The sequence below is a fragment of the Mandrillus leucophaeus genome, unplaced genomic scaffold (assembly GCF_000951045.1).
Source record: "Mandrillus leucophaeus isolate KB7577 unplaced genomic scaffold, Mleu.le_1.0 Scaffold182, whole genome shotgun sequence".
NCBI lineage: Eukaryota > Metazoa > Chordata > Mammalia > Primates > Cercopithecidae > Mandrillus > Mandrillus leucophaeus.
In genome coordinates, this window is record NW_012101832.1 from 1,389,199 (window position 1) to 1,400,454 (window position 11,256).

Consider the following 11,256-nt stretch of genomic DNA (forward strand, 5'->3'; position numbering starts at 1 on the left):
TTGAGAGGCCTGAAAGTTATTTCCTGATGAAGAAACTCAGATAAAACAAATGTAAGTTTCAAGCCTTAAGACCAGAAGGGTCAATTCCTATTCATGCAATAAAACTATCTATGGGACTAATGGGTCGGTTCCAGAACTAGATACTGATGAGGGTTGCACAACATTGCGAAAGTACCAAATGCCACTGAATTGCACACTTTAAAATGGTTACAATGGCAAGTTTTGTGTTGTGTGTATTTTGCCATAATAAAAAGAATCGTTGATTGGGCAGGACTTCTGGTGATGGTGGAATGAAGAGTTCACAAACTCTGTCATGAAAAACAACTATAAAACTGGACAGAATTGTCAAAGACAGACATCTCAGGGCACTAGAAATTGACAATGCACACAACAAGTTGAGAAATGGTTATTCATGAAAAACTGCTGAACTTCAGGTAAGAATGGTGGCAATCTGCGGTGCTCTTGCCAGGTACTCTCATCTCTCTGCTCCCTGTCCGGTGCAGATGGCACAGCCATGCTACCAGGGCAGAGCTGGTTGTGAAAAACAGCAGCTTCGCTGATGCTGGAAAGGGCTGACTTGATTTAGAATAGAGAACGAAAAACATATGCCAAGTAATATTCTCAGTAAGAATATCAAGCTCAGTGGGAATTGAACTGAGAAAGCCCACAGCTCTGCTAGCCTGAGGTTGCAGTCCCACTTGGCAGCCAAGCCAGAAATTTAACAAGGAGATCCTGGAAACAAGAAAACTGAAGAGGGACTGGATGAGCTCTCCCCACATCCCTGGCTGGTTGGAAGGCTGCACCACACGTACAGGCAAGGCCCAAGAGGGCTCTACCTCTGCACACATTCCTGGCAGACTGAAGACTATCCACACAAAGGAAGTACCAGGAAAGCCCATTGGAAAGGAAAACCTGGGGAAAACTTGGAAAGTGCTCAAACTTTGAATGCACTCCTCAACCCACACACAGATTTATAGGCAAAGAGTGGAAGGCTTGCTGGCACAAAGTGTTTGAGTAAAACCTCTGACTAATCATTGGTTTACCACTAAGATATTCAGACACAAGGGTGCCCCCTAGGAAGCCAAGATTTTAAAAAATAAGAAGAATTAGAAACAAACAAACAAAAAATACTTGAGACACACAGCTCTAAAACACCACTAAGAGAGACGATTCTGCAAATTTAATCTAGGTAAGTTTCTAAAAGGCAAAACAAATAATAAACAAGCAAACAAAATCAGCCAGGTATGGTGGCCCGTGCCTATAATCCCAGCACGTAAGGAGGCTGAGGTGGGAGGATCACTTGAGCCCAAAAGTTTGAGACCAGCCTGGGCAACATAGTGGTAATACGGAAATGCTGGTAAAGGAAGAGCATAGTCCCATTTATTTATTCATTTATTTATGAGACAGAGTCTTGCTCTGTCGCCCAGGCTGGAGTACAATGGCACCATCTCTGCTCACGGCAACCTCTGCCTCCTGGGTTGAAGCAATTCTCCTGCCTCAGCCTCCTGAGTAGCTGGGATTACAGGCGCGTGTCACCACGCCCAGCTAAGTTTTTGCATTTTTAGTAGAGATGGGGTTTCACCATGTTGGCCAGGCTGGTCTCTGGATGAGGACAAGCATTTTTGTTTTCCTGCCAAAATGCTGCATTTCCGAAGACCACCCTGACCTGCCACGCCCCTATCCTGTGCCTATAAAAGCCCTAAGACCCTAGCTGGCAGACACACAGGCTGCTGCACATGGAGAGGAGCAGATCGGTGGAAGAACACAGAGGCAGCTGAAGGTAGAGAGGGGCACATCAGCGGAGGAACACACGGGTGGCTGGACGTCAAGAGGGCTGCACCGACAGGGACCGGCACGCCAGCAGTCCCCTGACAGAGCAATGCAGAGTGTGGCTGGGGCAGTGAGAGTCGAGTCTGGGTCGCTGAGTGCCCGGCTCCAGGGGAAAACCATCTCTCGTCTGGCTCCCCCATCTGCTGAGAGCTAGTTCCACGCAATAAAACCTTGCACTCATTCTTCAAGCCCACGTGTGATCCGATTCTTCCGGTACACCAAGGCAAGAACCCCAGTATACGGAAAGCCCTCTGTCCTTTCGACAAGGTAGAGGGTCTAATTGAGCTGGTTAACACAAGCCACCTATAGACGGCAAACTAAAAGAGCACCCTGTAACACATGCCCACTGGGGCTTCAGCTGTAAACATTCACCCCTAAACACTGCTGTGGGGTCGGATCCCCGCAGCCTCCCCGTCTGTATGCTCCTCTAGAGGTTTGGACAGCGGGGCATTGAAGATGTGAGCCACACCCCCATCACAGGCGCTGTGAAGGGGCACAAGGGAACTTTTTCCGCGTCAGTGGGACCCCATCTTTACAAAACATAATTAAATTAGTCAGGCATGATGGCATGCACCTATAGTCCCAGGTTTTCAGGAGGCTGAGATGGGAGGATTGTTTGAGGCCTAGGGGTCGGGGGTGAAGGCTGCAGTGAGTAGTGATTCTGCCAGTGCACTCCAGCCTGGCAGACAGAGGAGACCCTGTTTTAAAACGAAACAAAAAACTAACCAGCAATAAAACAGCCCTCAGGGGAAAAATCAGAATCTGGAGTCACTACGGCATATTATTTTAAAATCCAGTGTTCGACAAAAATAATGAGACATGCAAAGAAACGGAAGATGTGACTCATTCTCAGAAAAAACCGCATCAATAGAAAATTGACACTTTTCAAGACCAGGTGTTGTATTCAGCAAACAAAGACATTAAAACAGCTATTATAAATACGTTACAAAATTTATAGCAACTATGTTTAGAGAAATAAAAAAATTTAATGTCAAAGACTCAACAAATAGTAAATCTCAATAAAGAATTAGAAGCTATAAACAAAACTTAAATGGAAATTCTAAAGTCAAAAAGTACAATAACAAATGAAAAATTCACTAAATGGACTCAGCAGCAGACCTGAGATGTCAGAAGAAAGAATCAGTGAACCTGAAGATAGTAGAATAGAAATAATCTAATCTGAGGAAGAGAGAGAAAGATGAAAGGAAAGGAATAGAACCTCAGAGATCTGTGGTATATCATGAAGCATACAAACCTATGTCAAAGCATGATGTCTATGGAAGTCCCAGAAATATAAAAGAGAAAGGGGAAGAAAACAGACCTGAAGAATTAATGGACAAAAACTTTCCAAATTTGAAAATTCATCTACAGATTAAAAAAACCCAAGGAACTCTAAGTAAGAGAAACATAAAGAAATCCACATTTAAACACATTGTCATCAAACTGTGTTTTTGTTATTTGTGTGTGTGTGTGTGTGTGTGTGTGTGTTTTGAGACAGAGTCTTGTTCTGCCACCCAGGCTGGAGTGCAGTGGTGTGATCTTGGCTCACTACAACCTCCACCTCCCAGGTTCAAGCAATTCTCCTGCCTCAGCCTCTTGAGTGGCTGGGATTACAGGAGTGTTCCACATGGAGAAACCACGTCTCTACTAAAAATACAAAAATTAGCTAGGCACTGTGGTGCAGACCTGTAATCTTAGCTACAGGGAAGGCTAAGGCATGAGAATCACTTGAACCTGGGAGGCAGAGGTTGCAGTGAGCCAAGATTGTGCCACAGCACTCCAGCCTGGGCAACAAAGTGAGACACTGTCTCAAAAAAAAAAAAAAAAAAATCAATAGATACATTAAAACAGTACACTTAAAAAAATTTAACACAAAAGAAGGCAGTCAAGGAAGGGCAGAGAAACAGGACAGGATAAATATACAAAACAAATAGAAAAATGGCAGTCATAAATCCAGTCATACCAATAAATACATTAAATGTGAATAGGCTAGACAGAAAAAACAGACTGTCAGACTAAATGTTTTAAAAAGCAGAATTTAATTATATATTGTCTATCAGAGACACATGTCAAATTCAAAGACAAAAGTAGGTTGAAAGTAAAAGGATAATAAAAGATATATCATATGAACAGGAACCCTAAGAGAGCTAAATTGGCTGTATTAATATCAGACAAAATAGGCTTTAAGATAAGAAATATTACTAGAGATAAGTATAAAAAGTACTCCTACAACTCAGTAATAAGAAGACAAATTGTCTAATTTAAAAATGGGTGGCTGGGCACAGTGACTCACGCCTGTAATCTCAGCACTTTGGGAGGCCAAGGTGGGCAGCTGACCTGAGGTCAGGAGTTTGAGACCAGCCTGGACAACATGGTGAAATCCCATCTCTACTAAAAACACAAAAATTAGCTGGGCGTCCTTGTGGGCGCCAGTAATCCCAGCTACTTGGGAAGCTGAGGCAGGAGAATTGCTTGAACCCGGGAGGCGGAGGTTACAGTGAACCAAGATTACACCACTGCACTCCAGCTTGGGCGACAGAGCAAGACTCCATTTCAAAAATAAATAAAAAAATAAAAATAAAAATAAAAATGGTCAAAAAATTTGAGTAGACATTTCACCAGAGGAGAGATGAAGAGACAAAGAATTGATGAGTAAATGAAAAGATACTCAATGTCTTTAGTCATTTGGTATATGCATATTAAAACGAAAATGGATATGCTACTCACATCTGTAGTCCTAGTACTTTGGGAGGTCAAGGCAGGTGGATTACTTGAGCCCAACTGTTTGAGACCAGCCTGGGCAACATAGCAAGACATGTCCCTACAAAACACACATGCGCACACACACACACGCACACACAAATTAGTCGGGCGTGGTGGCACGTGCTCTGTGGTCCCAGCTCCTTGGGAGGCTGAGGTGGGAGGATCGATTAAGTCCAGGAGAGTGAGGCTGCAGTGAGCCATGATCCTGCCACTGCACTTCAGCAAAAAAAGAAAATACACTGCTGATGGGAATATAAAATGGTACAACTACTTTGAAAAGAGTTTGGCACCTACTAAAATTTAAACTCTAACTATGACCTAGCAATTCTTCTCCTAGATATCTACCCAAGAGAGATAAAAATATATGTCCACACAAAGACTTGTCCATGAAATGTTCCTAGCACAATTGTTCATAAATAGCTAAAATGTGATAATAATGCAATGTCCATCAAGTGGTGAGTGCATAAAGAAAATATCCACATAATGGAATGCCATTCAGCAATTTAAAAAGGGCATGCTACAACATGGCTGAACTTCAAAAACACGTTGCTGAGTAAAAGAAGCTATCACAAAAGATGACATATTGTGTGATTCCATTTTTATAAAATTTCCAAAAAGAGTCAAATCTATAGACAGTGAAAGCAGATCAATAGTTGCCTGGGGCTGGAGGTGGGAGCAGGGATTGACTACAAATGGGAACAAGTAAACTTTTTGAGATGATGAAAATGTTCTAAAGCTGGATTGTGATTTATTGAGTTACTAAAGATCATAGAATTATACATTTACAAAGGATGCTCTTCATGATAGGTAAATTACAACTCAATAAAGCTATTTAAAAATTAATCACTTTTTTTTTTTTTTTTTGAGACGGAGTCTCCCTCTGTGGCCCAGGCTGGAGTGCAGTGGCCGGATCTCAGCTCACTGCAAGCTCCGCCTCCTGGGTTTACGCCATTCTCCTGCCTCAGCCTCCCGAGTAGCTGGGACTACAGGCGCTCGCCATCTCGCCCGGCTAGTTTTTTGTATTTTTTAGTAGAGACGGGGTTTCACCGTGTTAGCCAGGATGGTCTCGATCTCCAGACCTCGTGATCTGCCCATCTCGGCCTCCCAAAGTGCTGGGATTACAGGCTTGAGCCACCGCGCCCGGCCTCTTTTTATATATTTAAAAACATTTTGTATTGTCCTCTATGAAGATCAAGTACATCCTTTGTGAGATATATTCCTGGATGCCTTAGAGTTGTTATCAACCCTGGGAAAGGTATCTTTTATGCCTAATACTCTCTTATTAGTTTAAATAGTTTTTCTCTATGTTTGCTTGGATTTTCTCATTGACGGTAATATCACCTGCAAATACGGATAGTGTTCTCTTTTTCTATGCTAACACGTCTTATTTGTTTATCTTATTACACTGGCTAACAGCTCCAGCATAATAGTGAATAGTAGTGCTGATAACAATCTTGTTCCTGACTTAATGGAAATGCTTCCAAACTTTCAAGCATAAAGTTTATGTTTGGGGGTAGATACGCTTTAACAGGTTGAAAAAATTCCCTTCTATTCCTAATTTGTTAAGGGTTTTTTTTTTTAATTATGAATCCACATTTAGTTATGTTGAATGATTTTTTTTGCATTTTTGAGAGGATTGTATAATTTTTTTTCCTTTATCAGTTAATTGGCAAATCACAGGGAAAGATTTCCTAATGTTAAATTATGCTTCTGTGAGTAAAGGGAAAATTAATATCAAGCTGGGGCTGATGCAAGCCTGCCTGACACTGACCTTGGTCTTCCACAATACTGTTTCCTTGGAAACTGCAGAGTTAACATAAACAGGCGATGTTGCGTATGCTGACTACACAATTGTGTGGAACTGCGCATGGGTCTGGAGGCACTGTCAGTGAGCGTACAGTTGCTTATGCAACTGGGAATGGTAGGAAATATTGGTGGGAAATAGAGGCTTCAGGTTATTTATTTATTTATTTATTTAAAGAGACAGGGCCTTGCCTGAGACCCAGGCTGGTCTCAGACTAGGCACAAGAGATCCTCCTGCCTCAGCCTCCCAAAGTGCTGGGATTACAGGTGTAAGCCACTGCGTGTGGCTAAGGCTTTAGGTTCTATGAGTCAAAGTGATCGCTGCACACCTTGGCTCACCCATGGCAGCTGTAAGTGCCCTGTGGATGAATGACAACGGGACATGTGTACTTGGGTAGCTGCTGGGCCACCTGGTGAGATGAAGATGCAGCATCTGCCATATCTTCTGCCTTGTATTCTAGGTTACAATTTATTTCTGTCTCATGAGTCTTGTTGTCAACTTGAACCTATAATCACAGCTGTAGCCTGCACCTTCTTTCAGAGATTATACTTAGCATAATTATGGGGCAGTATTTTAATTTTACCTCTAGGGGGCAGTCGTGGATCATAAATTGGTATGCTGTTTAAAAAACCATCTAGAATAAATTAAACTGAGTGCCCTTTAGGTTATTTACTTTTTTTTTTTTTTTCCATTTTACAGATGAAGGAACTGAGCCTTAGAAAATCTAAATAATTTGTTTAGTTCACATAACTTGTAAATAGCAAAAAGCAGATCTGGGATTTTTTTTTTTCAGATGAAAAATGATACTTTGTTATAACTTAAAATTGCAGAACGTCAGGCTGAATATCATTAGACACGTACACAAAACCACTCATCTCTAAAGTCATATTCTACACCCTCTCAAAATTTGGCCAATGAATTATGCCTCAGGGAATTTTCCAGTTCAACCCCATATACCAACATGGAATAAATGGAAACACTAGCCCTTTGGTTTTGCCCACAGTTCCAAAGCGATATTACAGGTGGAATATCTGCTGCAGGAGGTCATTCTTGCTGCTGTGGGTGTGAGTAAAATGTCCATCTGTAGGCCTCTGGTCCTGCAGGCTTTGTTCTCTTTCTCCTTGTTTTGTCTCCTTCTGCAGGGGTTGCCTTACATACTGCAATCAAAAGACATCTTCTGCTCAGAATCACAACAGATAGTGAGTGGTTCAAGTGACAAGTAATGTTATGTAGTAAGTTATTGAATCTACAATGAGAAATTGAACTCTGGGGCTACAACTCAAATATGATTTCAAAGTTAAGAAAATAATTTCTTGGCTGGCTAGTGAAAGGCTTATTTCCTTCTAAAATCATAATTGCAATATGGACTTCTGCTTCATGCTGCATCCCAAGGCACAAATCAGGTAACCTACATCTCCCAAATGATCAATGGAGCACTCCATCCTATTTTACCTTCAATGCTAAGAAATTACTCTAGAGCCCAGAAGTTGTTGTACAGGTGACTTGGGTTACTTGGTGCTCAACTGCCACAGGCCCCACCTTGATGAACATCATCAATTTCTTTAAATATGATGATACTAAGATGGAGGAGGCCCCTGCTCAGAGGAAGCAAGGACGTAAAAGCTGGGACAGATTGCGCTGAGGGTCGCTACACTAACAGACCCAGATGACGCGATGGAACGTGAATACTGAAGCCAACAATCTTCTGAAAATCTCTTTTTCACAACCCATACGTCCTTTTTTCTAATCAGGAAATCAGGGACAGGGAAACATTAGCATAATTATCCACCAACATGTTCTTCTTAACAAAAGTGAAGATTATTTTAAGAATATGAAAAGTGTTTCAAGACATCTGTTTTCAGGGATATACCACAGCAACAGAAGTACTTTTCAGAGTTGGTTCATTTTAAAGTCAATCTCAAGAACAAGGGCAGCCAGCTTTCACAAGGTACCAAGACATGCCCTGGCAAAAACATTTCTGCTTTAAGTTGTATGCTGTCAAGTTCAACTATTTTATACATAGCTGATCTTTTCTGTCAGTAAAAAAGGTACAATTTTTTTAAAACTCCAAAATCAATAATTTCTGGGTAGGATGAAGGTAGAATTTTGGTTGTATTTCACACTTCAGAACACAGATGAAACCAAAAGGTCTGCAATTGTCTCTACATTCACATCTTTCAAAGATCCTGTTGTCCTTTTACATGGATTCATCTGAATCATTGCCATCCTGATTTGAAGACATATTTTCAACTTTCATTAGTGGTAAATAGCTCCTAAGCTCAACCATTTCCCTCTTCTTCATTTCTTCTTTTACTCTCCTTTTCATTTCCTGAATTTGGGCTTTTTTCTCACACCTTTCTTCACGATCTCTGCATTCTTTCTCTGCTGCTAGGTCTGGGAACCACTCCACTTTGGTCTTTTCTAATTGGTTCAGGATCTCATTTACTTTCTTCTCTCCTATCACAATTTTTACATCCTTCTGCCTGTGAAAACCTATCTGCCCCACATCCATGTCAGCTGTTTTCTTCAGGTTAGACCGTGGCATATATACCACATTAACGTGGTTCATCTTGCAGCCTTGAATGCTACTGGCCTTCACAAGGTGGGCACAGTCCATCAGCACTTCCTTTGGAATGTCTTCTATATTATCTCCCAGATATCTTCAGGCCAGCCATGCTTGATCAGATCTTCATTTTCATATTTATCCTTTCCTATGTAAATAGCGTAGGGAAATGAATTAACGCTGCTGCTGGTGAAGTAGAACACCATGTTCTCGGTGGTGATGCGGTGACTCCACCACCCAGCAGCAGCACTCAATTCACCCAGATCTGGGATTTTAACCTACATCTACTTGCCACTAAAGTACATACCTTTTTTTTTTTTTTTTTTTTTTTTGAGACGGAGTCTTGCTCTGTCACCCAGGCTGGGGTGCAGTGGCCAGATCTCAGCTCACTGCAAGCTCTGCCTCCCGGGTTTACGCCATTCTCCTGCCTCAGCCTCCCGAGTAGCTGGGACTACAGGCACTCGCCACCTCGCCCGGCTAGTTTTTTGTATTTTTTAGTAGAGACGGAATTTCACCGTGTTAGCCGGGATGGTCTCGATCTCCTGACCTCGTGATCCGCCCGTCTCGGTCTCCCAAAGTGCTGGGATTATAGGCTTGAGCCACCGCGCCCGGCCAGTACATGCTCTTAATACACACAGAGGAACACCTCCCTTTTCTCTTCTTCCCTCCTTTCCCCTCTCAATCTCTTTTTCCCCTTGAAGCAGTCCAGCAAAGTGGTTAAATGCACTAATTCTGACGTCAACCTGCTTGACTAGGAAGGATTGGCCCATATGGGTACCTAAAGGTTAGAATGGCAGCAAGAAATTGACTCACATGAAAAATAAATTACCTACCACACCTGCCAAAGTCTGGCTCTATGACTTACCAGCTGTGTGACCATGGGAAGGTTACTTAATTCCTCTGTGACACAGGTCCATCTGTCAAAGTGAGATGATAAAGGAAATTCTTGCTAAGCCTTGAGCATGTGTAGATGAACTTACACCCTGCTTGGCTCTGAGCCTGGATGAGTAATATAATGCAAAAATCAATCAGTTAGGGTCCCAGAAGAAGGAAGCAAAGCAAATGCTTCTGGGAAAATTGATCAGAATCAGAAAAAAACCCATAACAAACAAACAAAGAAAAACAAACCCCTAACCTGACGAGGAACTTTTTGTGTTTGTGATTTGTGCTTCAACTGTTCACTTGGATTCAACTTCGTGGATTTACTGGGTCCATAAAGTTTCCAAAAAGCACAAATGGAACTGGGGCTCAGTTCCATTACAGCCAAACAATCCCGAGAGGACAAGCTAAAGACTTATTTAAACCATTGAAACCAATCACCTCTCCTTATGAAACTGTGTGACTTTTGCCCTTGCAAGCCCACCCTTGTCTTTGGACTGGGTGTCAGTCTTCATGAGACCTGCTCTTCCTTGTATATTACTCACCTAAGAGTAAACCTTTAATGCTTATATGAAAGAGTAGTCAACATCACTGATTATCAGAAAAATGCAAATCAAAACTACAATGAGACATCCTCTCTCTCCAGTTAATTAAAATGGCTTTTATCCAAAAGTCAGGCAATAACGAATGCTGGTGAGGATGTGCAGAAACGGGGAACCCTCCTACACTGTTGGTGGGAATGTAAATTAGCACAACCACTATGGAGAACAGTTTGGAGGTTCCTCAAAAATCTAAATAGAGCTACCACATGACCCAGCAATCCCACTGATGGGAATATACCCAAAAGAAAGGAAATCAGTATTTCAAAGAGGTATCTGCACTCCCATGTTTATTGTAGCACTATTCATAATAGCCAAGATTTGGAAACAACTTCTGTGTCCATCAACAGACAAATGGATAAAAAAAATGTAGAACATATACACAATTGAGTACTATTTAGCCATAAAAAAGAATGAGATTCTGTCATTTACAACAACAAGGATGGAACTGGAGGTTATTATGTTAGTGACATAAGCCAGGCACAGAAAGACAGACTTCACATGTTCTCACTCATTTGTGGGAACTAAAATTAAAACAATCGAACTCACGGTGATAGAGAGTAGAAGGATGATTAGCAGAGGCTGCAAAAGGTAGTGGAGAGGGTGGGGAGAGGAAATGGGGAAGCTTCTTGGGTACAAAAGTAGTTAGAAAGAATTAATAAGATCTAGTATTTGATAGCACAACAGGGGGACTATAGTCAATAATACTTTAATTGTACATTTAAAAATAACTAAAAGAGTATAATTAGGCTGGGTGCAGTGGCTCACGCCTGTAATCCCAGCACTTTCGGAGGCCAAGGCGGGTGGATCACCTGAGG

At 41.8% G+C, this 11,256-nt stretch overlaps 1 pseudogene; it reads right to left on the bottom strand.

Annotated features, from left to right (window-relative positions):
• Positions 1 to 8,594: 8,594 nt before the first annotated feature.
• Positions 8,595 to 9,014, bottom strand: LOC105537980 (annotated as a pseudogene).
• Between the last annotated feature and the right edge of the window lie 2,242 nt (positions 9,015 to 11,256).